Genomic DNA, 18,420 nt, shown 5'->3' with positions numbered 1-18,420 from the left:
GCTCCTGGGCTGCTCTCTCTTCCAGAAACACTTGCTCCTCAATCCTACCCCACCTTTCCCTGTTGAAATCCTACTCATCTTTGCAGTCTTCAGTAGTTTCCCCTCATTTTAAAAACAATACTCAGTCACTTGGCATGGCCTCCAGGGCTCAAAGAAGTCTTTGCTTTGCTGCTGCCTAAGCTCCTTCAACCCCACTGCCCAGGCCTCCTGCTCACTTTGAGAGATCCACATCTACTAAAAGCTTTTCCACAGACACCCCCCTCCCTGGGCAGGTCTAGTACTCCTGTTTGTATGATTGCCCTATTTTAAAATTGTTTATGCATATTTCTCGTCCATTAGACTGTGAACTTGTGTTGTGGAAACTCTACAGTGTTAATTTTCCTAGGTTATAAAGTTCAGAAGTCCTTCAAATAATATTTGTTCAAAGACTAGAATAATCAAGCAATTAATTAAATAATCAACAAATCAGTGAGTGAGTGGAACATTTGTTCTAATCACATTTCTGGCGCTTACTAACGAATAATGTTTGGCCAGTCTCTTCATTTCCCTTATCTCAGTTTCTCATCTGTAAAATTAAAGTACCAACATTTACTCCCGGGAATATAGCAGAGAACAAAACCAAATTCCTGATCTTGGGAACTTACATTCTAGAGTTATAGAGATTGAAAATTAGCAAGGAACAACAATACACGGTAATATTGGAAGCACAGAGTAGGAGCTTTTAGACCACTGTCAGATAGGGATATGACAAAAAAATATAGATGACAATAATGAATAAAAGAAAGACAACAAAATAGGGGCAGTCAAGAGGCCCTATGAGTGTCTTCCTGGGGAGGTTGCCGCATTGGGTAAGAAGGCCAGAAAGCTCTCTCATGGGGAAATAGAATGCAATAATGCAATTGGCTGGGTGGAAAGCATCCCAAGCAGAGGGCACAACCAGGAGATGGCCTCATCTTCTTGCACCATTTATCTTGTATTCCTTTCCCAGGAAGAAGCTCCTGCCAAAAGCACACAGGGCATCTCAGAGCAACTTCTGCCTTGTCTCTGACATGTTCTCATATGGCCCACTGGGCTGAAAATCAGGCACAGAAGCTCTCCTTTGCCTCTTCTCACTTGACCTGGGAGCCTGAGCAGCAAATTACTTGCTCCTTCCCTTCTGGTATCCATGGTCATCAATGCTAGTCCCTTAACACAATGGTCCCTTAATGGATGATGATCTCAGGGCAATGGGAGTCAATTTTATTTTTTAAAGATCGATTTAGCCACAGCATAAACAATGTATTTGAGGGTGCAAGGTGAACAGAGGAATATCTATTAGAAAGCTGTTGCCGCAGACCAGTAAGAGAGGATGGTGGCTGGAGTTCAAGCAGCAGCAGTAGGAATAGAGAGAAAGTAGGGCAGAGGAATTATGAGTAAGTTATTAACATCATTCCACGTGGAAGAGGGAGGGTTCAGGGATGGCATCTGGCTCTTGCTTTGGCAAGTAGAGTTTAGCGATGTCACTCACGGAGATGGACAAGAAGAGCAGAAATGAAGTAAAGAAAGATGGTGTGTTGTGTCGCATCTGGAGCATCTTATTTGTCAATCAACAAAGATATGAAGAGAGCTGAGGTTGTAGCTCAGTTGTAGAGTGCTTGCCTCGCACATGGGAGGCACTGGGTTCTATCCTTAGTACTACATAAAAATAGATTAATAAACAAAGATATATTAAAAAAGAAGTATAGTTTAAGTGAATGAATGTGCACTAAAAATATGAATAAAATCACTTTTATGTGGAAGAAAAGATAAAAATTCTTGGAATAAGTCCTCAGGAGGTACCTTGAAGCAGGACACAATTAGTTGCTGAAAGATATGTCTGGAACCAGCCACAGGCCCAAAGGAGGCTGAAGGCTTGAGATCTCTGCAGAAATGAACCTAGTCACCACTGCCTCATCCACTTCTTCCCTCCACCCATCAAAATCTTCAAATCTCAGTCATGGCCCCATCCTAAACAAAGCCACACACAGCTGTGGGGGTGACACAGGTGTGAAGCAGTGATTCAAAAATATGTAAAAATTGCCTGTCTCTGTTGTCCAGGCTGCACTGAAATTGGGGAAGACATCTCAGTGCTGGTTGAAGACAAATTCTGGAAGTACAAGTTGTACAGGAGCTTCCAGTAGCTTCCTGTGGGGTGGAGTATAAAGAGCACAAGTTTCAGAGACAGATAAGACACACAACCCGTGGCAAGCTTTTTTAATGAGCTTTATAGTGTTAGGCAAGAGAATTAACCTCTGTGACTATGGAATTCCCCACATGAAAATAAGAAAAGCAATACTTATGATATTCTGAGGAGTACACATGATGATACAGTGAACACTCCACACATGTTTGTGCCTTTCTGCTATGTCTTTTGAGCCCCTGTGCCACCTAACTTACCCAAATGATATAAGAGGGCCCCCTAATATCACACTCTACAGGCAGATGACCTCAATGTCTATTGTCACAGAAGTTCTTCAAGTTCAAATTGCAGATTCTATGAACCAATCAGTCTACAGGATGAGTTGGGATGTTACACTTGAATATCCTGAATATTCCAAATAAATTGCAAATAACTCACAAGTGTGAATGCCACCAAAACATAGTGTCCAGCACCTGCTGGTCTCTCCTGAGATCTTGCACCTGTACCCAAAGCCAGTGGCAGGGCACAGTCTGGCCCAGGTCCACACCCATTTCTGCTGCTACCCTGGCCTCACCTCCCTGCTTCCATGCCCAGGTGTCAGCACCCTCTAAACTGCCTCAAATTCAGCCCTGAGAGTCACAGGCTTTCTGCAATTAGAAGAAGAAATGACAGACTAATGCCCTTCCTCATAAACTAATGTTTACGTGAAATAGCTTGTTTTCCTTAATGGATTCTTTCTTTCTCTTCCTTTAAAAATGTTATGAATATATATATATATATATATATATATATATATATAGAGAGAGAGAGAGAGAGAGAGAGAGAGAGAGAGAGACAGAGAGAGAGAGAGAGAGAGAGACAGAGAGAGAGAGAGAGAGAGAGAGAGAGAGAGAGAGAGAGACATCCCTTTTGCATCAGTGGATTCCAAACCTGTGAATTCCACCAACCCCAAAATGAAAATAATTGGAAAAAAATGTGGATGTTCACTGAATATTTTACATATTTTTCTCATCATTATTCTCTAAACATGAATCATAACTATGTACATAGTATTTACATCATATTATAAATGAAAAGTAATGTATCAAACTAGGTTATGTCTACATACTAATATGGAATAATTAATTTCATTACTAAATATAATTATAATGTACTGCAACAATAATTTAAAAATAACAGCAACAACAAGAAAAAGTAATCTAGAGATGATTTAAAATACACTGTCAGGGTGCATGAATGTTATATGCAAGCATGTCTACATGGCAGATTTGAGTATCTTCAGATTTTGGTAACTATGGAGGATTCTGGAACCAGTCCCTAGGGATGTCAAAAGACGTCCGTATGTCTATACTCATTTGATTTATTGCCTTTATCACCATATTTATGCTTATTTCCATGACCAGCCCCTCAATGGGCAAGTGTTCTAAAAAATTTTAAACATATTCTTTTGCACAGAAGTGTTTAATTAATGGATTAGGTGACAGCACTCTTTATTCTAGTTCTTCTGCCTCCTCCTTGACTCCCTTCCCTAGGCTGTGAGCATCTCCATGTTGTGGCCACCCTTCATGTTTTTTCATCCCTCCAAACTGTTTAGAACAGTCTCTGAGCAATAGTTCTAAAAAAAAAAAATGTGTCTTCAACTGGGATCTAATTTTACCCTTTTCCAGAGACCTCAATATTACACATCTAAGAAGTTTGGTGTGACTCAAAATGAATTTAATTATGCCTACTGCCAATTTGTAAATTCATTAGCTGAGCTTTGTACGAACTGATGATTAAGAACCAATCAGGGCTCTGAGAGGTTCTGAAGGATAAAGAAAAGGGCTTAGGAACCATGGAGTAATTGTGATTCTTATTACAAATGTTACCCTTGAATTTTTGTTTTGTTTTATTTTTGCTATTCCAGGTTTTAAGATACCTTTGATTTCACAAAAAGAACCCTGGAGTCCTAAGACCCATGATTAAATCCCGTTTATAAACTTATTGTCATCTTGGGCAGTTTCCTGAAGTTTTTAACATGGTCAGGCTTTCAAAGGAAAGAATAATGTGGACTGGGGCATTATCTACTTGAAGCATTTACACTGAACAGAGCTGGAACTTTGAAGTCAAAAGTTATCAGGGATGGAGACCTAGCTCCCAGCTCTGGGGCCCTCTCGAGGGTCTCACTGTGGATTAGTATGTGATATGACCATATGGACTGTTAAACGCTGAAAGCCTTTCAGACTAGTTGATAAATGCCCTCCATCTCCACCCCAGGCTCCTAGCATCATCCCCTGCCTTTCTCCTTAAGTCTTCACAGCTTTGGGGCCTTTCTAGAAAACAGAGAGATGCATGGCAGTGTGACTCAGGACCTGCTGGGGACCAGCCATCCAGCTTCTGCTGTAGTTCATCATATCCTTGATGAGCTGGTTACTGGCCATGTTGGAGATGGGGTGGGGTGTCTACTCTGTGTATCTCCCTGCCTCTCTCCTTTCTTGCCTCTGCTTTTCTCTGCACAAGATCTCTCTCCTCTCTCTAATGTAAGACTTCCTGTGCTCCCTCTCAGCTACGCTTCACTTATAACCTCAGCCTGCACAGGACCATCTTGAATGACCTCACCAACCCTGTCCACATCCTCACCCATACTTTTCAGCTCCTGTTTCTAACCATTAGTTTTAAATTTCTGGTGGCAAAAACCATGCTGACCCAGCTACTTTTCCTATTCAAAGTCATGTCTCTGTCCCCTGGCTCCTTGACCTGGCCACAAACACAGCAGGGTGGAGAGGAATGAAGGTTCTTTTCCCTGGGAAGGTTGCGCATACAGCATTGATTTGCACAGAACAGATAGTTTCTGTCAGAATTAATTCTTAATTAGTCCACAGAAATTCATTTAATGGGCCTGGAACACAGTGGAGAGTCAATAAGTCCTTTCTAAATCTGACTTTGTGAGAATCCAGACTTTAGTCAAAGGCCAGCCCCATCACCTCCAGTTTGTGAATTGATTTTAGTGACATTCTGGAATTCTGTGTCTTGTGCTACTAAGTGGAGTAGGATTTGTAGTTCTGGGACTGCTTTGAGAGACATTGAGTTTATACAGATGAACACTAAGAGCTCTGTTCTATAAGGGTCCATAGATCTGTTCCTCCCCTCAAGAGCCAGAGGGCAGGGAGCAAGTCACCCAGCAACTTTCTTATGTCCCTCTCCCAAGATGGATTTGGGGTTATTAAAAAACTGAAGCAACCCACAGAATGAAGTAGGCTCCTGCATAGGATAGGTAGGAAACCCCATCTGGTCAAGCCTGTCTCTTGAGAGCGGTACTCCTCATAGAAGCAGATTCCACTCTAGTTTCATCGTCCCATAAGGAAACATCTGTTGGGCTCAGCTTTGGTTACCTCTACCATAGTTGAACGTCCACATTCCTCCCACCAAATTCATTTACTGAAAACTCATCCCCCTAAGATGGAATTGGGAAGCAGGGCCTTTAGAAGGTGACAAGGTCATGAGAGTAGAGCTTTCATAATGGGACTAGTGCCCTTCTCAAAGAGACTCCCATCATGTGATAACATAGAAAAAAAAATGATTGTCTCTGAATAAGGAATCAGGCCCTCACCAGACACCAAATCTGACAGTACCTCCATCTCCAACTTTCAGCCTTCAGAACTACAAGAAATGAACGTCTGTTATCTGTAAGCCAACTGTCTGTGGTATTCTATTAGAGCAGTCCAAAAGGACTACAACACTGTCTTTCCTAAACCAATCAGCCAGTCCTAGAACAGCTGAGTTGTGGAGAAGAAAGTTAAGGGCACCCCAGCGTGACTGCTGGGGCAGTGCCCTAGGTGAAGATGAAGTGACATAAAACTCTATGACCTATCAGACACATAATCGGCACTCAGCATAGCATTACTACATGACACAGCTGCAAGGTGTGAGCAGCTCATTATTTTCCTACATGTCTGTTAGCTAGCTGAACCTGTGCTTCACTCCATGGGAAAGAGAGAAGTAGAAGAAACTTTCCTATGTACAAACATGAATTAACACAGTGAATCCCAACATCAAATATATCCACAAGACACAACTTTCAAAAAAACTATAAACAAACTGCAGAAAGGTCAGTAGAGTATAGGAAGGGAAGCAGGTAGGGGATAGTGGGAGAGGGAGGAAGTTCTAGGGACTAAATTAGAGCAAATGACATTGTACCCTTTTTTGAATATGTCGAAGTGTACCCTGATGTTATATATAACTAAAAATGATTTTAAAAAAACAATGAAAGAAATAGCCCTCTTTCAGTCTACATGAGAAAATGGCAAGACACAGTTAAGGGCTTGATTTTATGATCACAAGGTAAAAAGACAAAGTGGAATGCCTTCAAAGAGGGAAAGGTGGTAGTAAATGAAAGAAAATTCCAAGAGACAAATAGAAGTGTTGTAAGAAAAATAATTTGGAAAAAATTGATTTTGAGGCTAGACTGGCAAGTGATTTTCTATTCCATTTCCTGAGCAATCTCAGACCCATAACAAAAATAGACTTATTTATAACACCATTGATTGCCTTGTGTATAGAGCTAAGAATATAAAGTAGGAGGGGAGTACATTCCATTTTGACAAATGCAGAAATAATATGAAAAATGCACTCATCATTCCTCCACTGCTCCCTCTGGATCTTTTCTGTTCTCTCTGACTCCCTGCCTTGCAGAACAATTTAGTTTTATCCCCACAAATGAAGCAATTTTCATGATTTGAGTTTGGCTTTGTCTGTGTATTGCCGAAAAATGTCCTATGCCTCCCCCATCAATTATCTTGAACCACATTGTGAGGATTTATTTGAAAATAAATTAAGAAAAACACATCATACACACACACACACACACACACACATACACACACACACACACACACATACAGAGAGAGAGAGAGAATCATATACAGTATCAGAAGATAAATTAACATTCCTACTAATCTAAAGCAGGCTCTTTGCCCATCTAGAACACAGGACAAGAAGCATCTCTTAGTGAGAGGAAAGGGCAGCAGAGGAGTCACGCACCAGCCTGTGGATTTTTGCCAGGACTCTGCTCTCACCTGCACTTTATGTCCTCTCTCACGCAGGCATTTCAGCATTGCTGCATCTTGATTTCCTGCAGTGAGAGGCTATTTCATAACCAACAGTCCTGCAGTGCAGCAAGACCAAGGATAACTTGGACATGACACCTTCAAAGGAGGTGTCTGTTCTAGCTTAGAGAAGTATGTGTGTGTGTGTGTGTGTGTGTGTGTGTGTGTGTGTGTGTGTGTGTGTGTGTTACATTAAGGTTATTTAAAGCTCCTCCTTAAAAGAGCTAGCGGGTCCAGGAAGAATAATACTGACCTTGTATTTTCCTTATCCACCAAAAAGAATGGCTAACAATTTCCTTGCTGTGTCTTAGGCATTTTATACCTGAAAGTACTCCTTAATCTCTCAAAACTGCTCAGTTAGGGTCAGAGCATTGCTATCAACATTTTATAGATGAGAAAACTAAGGCAGAGAAAGGTTAAGAAAATTGCCCAGATCAAAGAGCAGGTCCATTCTGGAGACAGGATTTGATGCAGGTGGTTTGAATCCAGAGCTTATACTCTAAATCCCTTTACTGTTCTAGCTGAAGACATTTGGAAACCCTCTTACTGCTACACACACACACACACACTCACACACGGCAAACTCAACAATGTAGTCTGAAAAAGACAATTTAAAACTCAGTCACAAGCTGGGTGCTGTGGTGCACACTTGTAATCCCAGGGGTTCGGGAGGCTGAGGCAGGAGGATCACAAGTTCAAAGCCAGCCTCAGCAATGGCCAGGTGCTAAGCAACTCAGTGAGACCCTGACTCTAAATAAAATAGAAAATAGGGCTGGGGATGCAGTTCAGTGGTCAAGTGCCCCTGAGTTCAATCCCCAGTACCAAAAAAGAAAATTCAGCCACAAAATACTCAATTTCAGATCCCTGGTTCAAAAAAAATGGCCACACAACTTGATCTGGAATTGTAGCTCAATCTTTTTCTTGCCTCTCTGGTCCATGCCCTATTGATGAACTACCAAATTCATTCCTACCAATGACAGGAGAGATGTCATTCCATTGCATTCTCCAGAAATGACCTCATTTAGAGTATTATGGCCCTTTCTGAATGCCTTTCTGTTACTGGCACATTGTCATGAAGTACCTGTTATATTCTGGGCTCTATTCTAACATTGTACATATGCACTGGGTTATTTAAATCATGTCACAACTCCATAAGGGTTATTACTGTTATCCACATTACCAAAATTTGGGCATTAAATGAGATCTTGCAACTGAAGCTCATTGCTTATTTCACTAAGTATAATGTCCTCCAGGTTTACCCAGATTATTACAAATGGTAGGAATTCCTTCTTTTTCAGTCTGTATGTATTCACTGTACAGTAATCACATTTTCTTTATCTCTGATCTGTTGATGGACACTATGGTTGCTTCCATATCTTGGTGATCAAGAATAATAAACATAGAAGTTCAGACACCTCTAGTATTATTTGTCAATTAAACCTAAATATTTTTAAGAGTCCACTCCATAATGTCTGTTCCATAGTAAACAACTAAAAATGTCATCTGTTGTTATCATTGTCATTGTTATCATTTATTATTATTGGACTTTTTACTATGGCTTTAACAGTTCATAGGAGATGCAGTACAGATTGGAACTTGGATCCATGTGCCTCAAAACACTGCATTTCTCACCCTCATAGACCCTCTATCCAGAAATTAGCAACCAAGGTAGTGAGAAAGCTGAGAACCAAAACATGTGGGATTGATTAACAGAAGGGTGTGTTCAGCAGAGAGTAGATCAGACTCAGGCAATTGGAAATTATGTAACAGCTGTCCATCAGAGATTGTGGGAAAATTTTTTGAGACGGTGTCATGAAAAAGAATCCTGGAAGCCAAGGGAAAGCCTCTCCTCCCACCAGTTGCCACGTGAGTTGCAAGCCTTTGCCTCCGTTTACCTTTCGTTCTACCCCTTTCAAATCTTAGAACCTCAAAACTTATATGTGAACATTAGGAAAGTATCTGATTTTAGTGGATCAACATGTTACTTCCTCTAATAAAAAATTTTAAAACAACCAGCAATTTTAACTAAACAAGTAAGATGTTTCAGAAAGAACATTTTTTAATAATTTTAGATTATTAAAGAAAATTATAAAAGTCACAGAAAAAGCAAAACAATTTGCCTATAATCACCATCAAAATATTGGTGTATATTTTTCCAAAACTTCTTTTTAATTTTTGCAACTTAAAAGATAAATTGTGAAAATAGGCATGGCTTTGAACGTAGAAATGTTCTGTACAGTCAGATGTGTATATGGAAATTGTACATATTATACAAATCTTCATTGCATTCCAACAAATGTTGAGTATGTACCTATGTGCCAAACATTATATAAGTGACCAGCAAGACATAACCAAATAAGTCAAGATCCCTTCTCTTAAGACACTCATATTCTAGTGCAGGAGATCAGCACATAAAAAATCTAATAAAAGCATGAGTATCGAACGCTTTAACAAACACACCTAAGTTTATTCAGGCTCCTAAAAATAATGATCACAGTCACAAACATAATGACCATGATCACTATAGTAAGAGCACACAAAATTTTGGCGTTTATTTTAGCTGGTTTCAACCTAAAAACAACCTCAGGAGTCAGAAACATTTTTATTGTAATCTCCATTTTAAAAGAAAGCAGACTTATATTGAAGACACTGTCAGGCTAGAGAGCCAACGAGGTTCATTGAACTATAGACTCTGGCTCTTCTTAGCTGTGTGGTCCTAAGCTGGCCACTTCCATATTCAACTACCTCTCAGGTTGCTATCAAGTGTAGAAGTAATACCTTTAACATGCCTGACACATGGCAAATGGTCTCTAAAATGAAACTTCTATTACTGGTCAAAGCTTGGGATGAGTCAGTGATCTGCCCAAGGATGCACTAAATGCTGTAGGGAGCAGGAACTTTAAACCAGACTCTCTGATTCTAACCTGTGTTCCTCCTTACAGTATTATAGTACTAAGGCAATCATCTACTGTTGGCAATGGACAGAGCCAAGAATAAAGCAGGTACTGCTTAGATATCTTTATGTGTTGTGCACATTTTACATATTTTTGTGAACTTCTTTTCTCCTCATGTGAGCATGGGAGGCAGTTTAATTAAAATTGTTGCCTACTTTTACCATTAAAAATCTGCTGCTCAGATCCCTAATTGCCCAGATATGAATACTAAGCAAGACGACAATCAGAAGAAGAAATTAGAGGGGCTTGTTTATGCCTGTGCAGATCAAGTCCTGGAAAGAAGCTCTGCTCAGATGACATGGGCTGTTCACCTTCTAAGCTATGACTACTGTCCTGTGGACTGGGCCAGAAGCCCACCTGAGACCTCTCAAGACTCCAGGTTACATTCATTTGCATCTGGTGGACAACGAATTCCTTTCACAGAAGATGCTCACCTTTCTTAGTCCCTTTTAAAAATGAAAAAGAGCTGCTAAGGAGCACAAAGAGCAATGGTAAAGAAGAAATTGCCATTGACCAATGACCAGCCCCATACCCTGAGTCAGCAGGGTAATGGTGCTGTGTGTTGTGATAACCACACAGTCTTGAGCTGCAAGGGACCTTAGAGCAACTTAATGTAATCCACAATCAGAAGTACATTACTCTATATAACAAAATTTTTATGAAGTAATTCCTGTCTTTACCACATGTGATACATTCCAATATTGTCTATTCTTATCCACTCTGTTTTTTTTACTACTTCCAAGTAAATTCATTTCTCAAGATGCTGGTGAATCACAACATGTCATTTAGGGGCAAAGAGAGCTGCTCTGGAGAACGTCTCTTTCCATACCTGACACAATGCCCATGCAAATTCTGACTCATCCCAGCATGAGGTCATCTTTAAAAATGCCACGGTTATTTTAAAAATTTGAGCTTACTGATAATAATAAAACAGCATTAATAACACTCACCTACCATTTTAAGCACCTGGCACGTACTTGATCCTAGGCATGTGTTCCAAATCTATATACTTTTAATCTACACCTTGAGCCATTTTTATCAATGTATATTGATTATACAGAATAATGAGTTTCATTTGTCTTTAGATAGTTTTATTATTCCTTCCATTTTACAGATGAGGAAACTGAAAGGCCTCCCCTTGGAACTCAGTTGTTTGTATTTAATCTATTAATCATCATCTGACTCATTTCATCTTCTAATCCATTTGGAGTCCCACTGTTTTCAATAGAGAAGACATTGGGTACCAATATATTTGTTTTCTTTACCCCTTAGCTGTCATTTTACCCTGGTCCTTGTCAAGGTAGAGAAATGCTGCAAAGACCCAGTGATCTTATGCCTTGAACAGTGCCAAACACAGAGTAGGTTGTCAAGAAACGTTTGTGATTAAGTGAATGAATCAAAATATTAGCCATAATGACAACATTTTGCCTGTACCTCCTACTTTGCTAAGTAAAACTGGTCTATTGACTCCATAATATTTAGCCCTGAATGTATTGTTCAAGGTTAAACCCTCAACTTATGGCACAGAGATGGCATGTAATCAGTGTTTAACATATATTGGTTGAATAAATGAGTCATCAAGAATAATTAGGGATACTGTGTATGCCATTGTACTAAATTCATCCATTTAACCATTACTTATTGAGCCTTGCTACATGCTCTGTCCTTGGTGCTGAAACAATGAGGTTTGGGGATGCTTTGTTTTGTTTTTTATTTTCCTCACCCTATTTCCAGCCTTTAAGAGATTTTCATGTTTACATAGAATTTCATGTCATTCTTAGGTTTTTTCACAAGTAGAGGGAATAAAAATCTGCAGCAAACACAGGCCTGGTCGCTCAACATTGACAGGCTGCATGAATTTTTATAGCATAGAAATAATACATGGAGATAATTATGCTGAAGGAGCTGAGGCAGAAAATGCAGGACTAGCTGCTGAACGTGTGAGCACACAATAACTGAAGAATTCCGCTGAGCTTCAGGCAGCAAAGGAGCCTGCAGGCCCCCAAGGGATAGAATGAGTGTGGTTAGTTGATGGAATAGGTAGTTACTGCAGAAGGTCTTTTGTTTTATGTTTTGTGTTTTGCTTTGTTTTAAGCTATTGGCTTAAAGGAAGAAAGAGAAACATTTAGAAAATCATCATTCCTCAAATCTCCCAATTGGGAGAGTATGTCCTTTACAGGAAATATTAACCTTAGTTTTATTAATACTTCAATATCCACAGATTTTTATACAAGAATTCATGAATTCTCAAAAGTTTATCTAAGACTATTTTTTTCTTTTTTTTCTTTTTACTTTTGAAGTTCTTTAATAATAAAACATAAAAATTGTACATATGTATAAGATGCCAACTAATGTTTTGATACACGTATATTCTGTATAATATTTAAATCAGTTTAAACATATCTATCTCCACAAACATTTACCAATTCTTTATGGTGACAACTACAGGTCTAAGACTATTTTTTAAGACCTCTCTTTTTCTCTGGAAATATTTCTCAAGATTCATGACTTCACAAAGAGATAATCACTTAATTACTGCTATATAACCAGTAACTACATAAATCAATGCTTTTGATTTCCTATTATATACAAATTCTGTGCTTAAAAATGGTACATATATTATCTCTTTTTAATTGAAAGATAAGGCCAGGAGGCAGGCACTTTAATTGTCCTTATCCTCTAGGTGAGGACTTGACTTAGTATTGAAAACATACTGCAACCCTAGCAGTTCCAATTCCATGACACCAGGTAGCCTAGGTGAATTCCATCCAGTTAACCAGCCAAATGACCTTGGGTAGTAATGTATCTCCTCTCATTCTTTCATTCTTCTTTTATAAAACTGAGTTAATAACAATAACCATTTCATTATATTGTCATGAGGATTAAACAATAAATAGTAACTACAATTATGTAGCTCCACTGTTTTATTTTCTACTACTACATACTACAGATAAGAAAAGTGAATCCCAAAAGAAGGTTGGCAACTTGGTCAAGGCCACAGGACTGAAGAAGACCACTTAGAAATAGATCTTAAATCTCCTACTAAATTAAGAGTGATTTATGCTATACCTCATCTCATCCAATATCAGGGAAGAACCCCTTCTGTCTAATTCTGACAAGAACCAGGCAGAAGCAAGCAAGCCCAAAAGCAGTAAAGGTGATCCTCAATCTCAACATCAATAGTATTTGAAAACCTTTTGAAATAGACATTAAGCAGCTATATTCCATCTGTATTTTTGTTGTTGCTGTTGTTTTGTTTTGTTTTTTTGTCTGATTGTTTTTAGCTTATCCATTTTAGGTTGATCTGAATGAAGTGATAAAAGAGAAGGGAGGTAAGTAATAGAAACAAAGAATTGGATTTATGTCTCTTTATCAGAAAAATCCTGATGACATCACTACCTAAATCATTCCTTTCTCTGAATAATACAAAAGGATTGAGCAGTCAGAGGTTTGGAAATGAGACAAATCCTAGCTCCAAACCATGCAAGCTCATGATGCTGGAGTCTAATGTGAGGTGAAATGCCTCACACCAGTATTGGCAAAGGAGTCAGATAAGAGCTTAAGACACTGAAAACAATGAAGTTCAGACTTGGAAGTTCAATACAGGAGAATTTGTCTCCTGATTCTACCACTTATTAGCTGTGTAGCTTAGAAAGGCACTTCACCTCTGTGAACCACATCATCCTCAGCCATGTTTTAGGAATGAGGATGATGGTGATGATGATGGTGATGATGATGATTATATCTTCATCCCAGGTTTTTGTGAAGGTCATGTAATCTCATATACATGTAGTTAGTTTAGCAATCTGGCAAAAATATTAGTATTCAATACGTGCTAATAAGTATAATAAATCATTGTCCTTCATAGTGATTTTTACTGAGATTAGTGCTGAGTTTCATTTGTCTTTAGATAGTTTAGTCTTTAGATAGCTTCTAAAATGATCTGCATAGTCATTCAAATATACATTGAATAACTATCATATTTTGTAAAAGATTTTACAAACCAAATTTAAAAATCATAACACTCAAGAAAACACCCTACACAATTCAGAAGAATATGAAAGTACCTTAAATATCTGAGGAACTATCACATAAAAAGATTTTTTAATATTTTTAGTTGTAGATGAACACAATATCTTTATTTATTTTTTTATATGGTGTTGGAATTGAGCCCAGTACTTCACATGGGCTAGGCAAATGCTCTCCTACTGAGCCACAACCCCAGCCCCCATGATTTTGTTTTTATTTTAATATCTCCAGAGAGGAAAATGAGGAGCACGTAGTAAAAAAAAATACAAGATGTAATATTTTCATCTTTCATAAATTTTCCAAACTATATGAGATATTCAACAATATGATTATTACTCTCGAAAGGTAACTGGCTTCCCATTATTGATAAGACAGTGTCATTATCTTTCTTTCCCTGACACATAGACATGCTGTTTCTCCAAACACACCATACCACGGCACATCTCTGTGACTCCTGCTCCCTCTGCCTGGAAAGACCTTCCCCCAACACGTTCATATGATCTCTTCATGGCCAAAATTTCATGTTCTCAGGATCCATCATCCAATTTTTTCTATTCTCTGTGGTTCTATAAGAAGTTGCACACCAACTATGGGAACATTGCATTATTTTAATTTTTACAATCAATGTAAAAATTACAATTGACTGCTCTGGATACCAGAGTCATCTTTCTCAATTTTGTGTCCTTTAGGGCAGCACTCTCCCTGAATGTACTGTTCTCAATCAACAAATTGCTCAGTGACAATCAGTAAATTTTCATATCCCGAGAAAATCAGAGAAGAATTGCTCTAAACCTTACTAGACTTACGGTCTGCTTCAATAAGACCAATTAGATTAACCCTATGCTGAGAACCACAGTATGCCAAATCTTAGGGCTTAGCTCATAGAAGTTTATTATTTCTGACTTGTGCAGAGTGGTCCATAGGTCCAGCAATTCCCCAGGGTACCTGTGCTCCATGATTGACTTGGGGACAAAGGTTGCTTTGGGTTGTGACTCCATCACCCCAAATCAAGGCCTTCATTATCTTCACAGCAAGGAAATGTTGGAAAATCGCAAAGGTGGTCTTCTCCACCTCAGTCAGAAGTGACACACCACACTTCCTCTCACATTTTTCAGCCACCACAAGTTCCATGGTCTTAGCTAACTTCAAGGAGAACTGGGACACGGAGTGTTATATAGGCCCAAAGGGGAGAACCAAGAAGCAGGATTTCTTGAATTCCTAATTATCATCTTTGCCATATGGTCATTGGAAATGAATGTAAGATAGTTTGTCACTCTACAAAAATGATGTCTTAGAACCATTTAAACTGTGTTCTGAATTTTATGCAAATTATAGAATGTCCAAATACCTAAATATTATATAGTAATTCAAAGTTACATTTTAAAAAGGCTTATAAAATGCTAATATAAGATGTCATACAATAATAAATATATTATGTCAATAATTTTATTAAAAATTAATATAGGCACAAAGATGCACAGAGACACTAGAAGACCAGGCACCAATACACTAAGACTATTTGACTTCAAAAGGTGGCATCAATATGTTTTCATTGTCTTCCCTGTGTTTTTCTGTATTCCCTATTTTGTATAAGAAAGAATTATTACTTTTGATATCAAAAAGTAGGAGATTTTCTCCTAATTTACCAAAATAATATTCCTACATAGCCCAGAAACTATTAAATCACAAGTGGTATCATCTTTTAGGGCTTTGAATTCTAGGTACTCCTGGGGATTCATAAAATTTGCCAACAGGGAGCAGAGCCTTTGCCTTCTTTTAAAATAATAGTTCTAAAAATAATACCCTGCAGATTCCAGGCTTCACATGTGAGAAACACCAACTCCAGACTTGAGAAGGAAAATCACCAGGCTGAGAAAGTGTTACAAGCCCTGCTGTGGCAGGTGCTGGATGGTAGCAACAGGGACAAGCAGAGACACAGCAACAGCTGGAGCAGGTATCAGCCCCTTCTAGGAAGGCAAACTTAGGGCTTTGGAAAAATCAGGAGGTCTGGTGCATTTTAAGACAGGGTAAAGATGGGGGGAGGGAATTAGAAGAGGGAAGGAGATGAGAGAATCAGGGGAGTGGATGAGTGATAAAATGTGAGGGAGAGGAAGAAGGACCGGGAGAAAAGTGGCAATGGGCAATACAGTGGAGAAGAACTTGACAATTTGGGTCTTTGAAGCCAACTACACCTCAGTGCAGGTCTTGCTCTGCAATTCATCACCTGTACCCCTGGTTGAAATATTTAACCTGATCCTCATTTTTAAATTTTCTTTACTTGCTTTAATCCAAATAAAACACAGGATATTTTTAACAGTCTAATAGTGTCACATGGCTAATAGAAGTCTACCTGCCAGCCTTTCTATCCTTAATACCACTCTTCAAAAACACGACTTCAACTTTTCTGCTGATGTTTTGGGCATCTGCCTCCCTATTTCTAAAGAATAGGTCACATCAAAACTTCTTGCTCCTTCCATCTGGAACATTATCTACTGAATTCCCACTATGGAAAATGAGAATTCCCCTCCTTTCTAGAACTAGTCCGTCTCCCCTCAGTTCTACCCCACCCAACTCCCAGTATAGAGATATTTGCTCCCCTGCACCATCCACATGGTCACTTTTGGTTAAATCACTGCTCTGTGCTGAGACCATAATTACAACATAAGTATTATGTTGTAACCTGACCCAGGTTACAACACTCTCGTGGTCCTTTGACTTTCTGTTCACTCTCATTTTCATGTCTAGATGTATTACTAAAGTCTAATTTTTCAGGCCTAAACAGCAACAAAATAAATGTTTTTCAACAGCTCTGATACATCAGACTATAGGCAGTTTTAAATAACTGAAAAATTCTGTACCAACATCCCCTCCTGCTGGCCTTTGAGCCTCAGGTAACCACCATTCTGCTCTCTAAGGAAAGACATCATGCAGTGTTTTCAAACTTCAGTCATTAGGGTGCATCTCACAGTTTTGTTTTTTATTTTTCCTAATGTTTTCTTTAGTTTTTTTCCATAAACTGACCTGTGATTTTTTTAATCAAATAAAATCATTTTAAATAAAATCATTTCCAAAGGAAACTCTAATTAACAATTAGAAAATCCTATATAACTACTAAGCTAAAGAACATTTGCTTAAAAACAAAAAGCATCTACCTACCCTCTCTTGTATGTATGTTAAGTTGAGGGACCCATGTGCTATTTTCAGATACTGCAAAAAGTGTCTGAAGTATTTTGCGACTACAGAACAAACGAGAGTCACCTAGGACATGAATATCTTGTTCTATCAAGTTCATTATCACACTTAAATCTCACAATGACATGAAAAATGTTTTAATCTCCTGAATTTTTTGTAGTTAGAAACTTAGGCTAAGGAAGGTGTCAGAGTTTGGCTAAAGCCACCTCACATGGCCAGAAAGTAGTGGAAATGGAATTTGCCCTTCTGGTTTCCAATGTTCCAAGCTTTGGGCACTGGATACAAAAGGCCATGTATGGTGAATGCTTCTATGCAGTATGGGAAGGGCCATCACGGTGAACAGATGAGCTCCAATTCAGAAGAACCTTCCCCAGAGAAAAGATGGGTCTACCCTTAGCCTTCTCTTTAAAATATACAAAAAGGGAGAAGGGCCTCACAGCTCATCCAAATGCAAAAATAGACTCTCAGGAATGTCATGTGACTTGCATAAGGTCAGTTAGCACCTTTGCAAGAACAAGAATTTCTGTTTCTTGGCTCCCATTTTACCTTTTTATTTTGTTTGTATTTTCTCATTATATTTCATTTCTTTAAATGCTAGTCAAAATTTAATTACTAGTTCCTTGTCCAGACCATTGCTAATCACTTGTGTAACCTTGGACAAAGGTCCAGTACAGAGCTATCAGAGGAAAAATGATTCCTGCCCTAACTTCGTCAGATTTGCTGAAGATACATTAATATAATAGACAAGAAAGTGCTTCTTATAAGTTGAAGGAAAGAGAAAAGTAGATGATCATTATAGAAGATCATTATAGAAGAAAACCTTATCATCAATTTGATGGTATTAACAAGCAGGGCCTTTAAAGATAAATGATGTCAGTGCCCTAAAAGCCCAAAGAGTTCATCATGTAAGGGCACAGCAAGAAGGTGCTGTCTGTGAACCAGGAGGAGGCCCCTCCCAGACTCCAAGTCTGCCAGTGCCTCCACCTTGAGTCTCCCAGTATCC

The sequence above is a fragment of the Ictidomys tridecemlineatus genome, chromosome 7 (genome assembly GCF_052094955.1).
Source record: "Ictidomys tridecemlineatus isolate mIctTri1 chromosome 7, mIctTri1.hap1, whole genome shotgun sequence".
In the NCBI taxonomy this organism is placed as follows: Eukaryota; Metazoa; Chordata; class Mammalia; order Rodentia; family Sciuridae; genus Ictidomys; species Ictidomys tridecemlineatus.
This window is presented reverse-complemented; position numbering follows the sequence as displayed.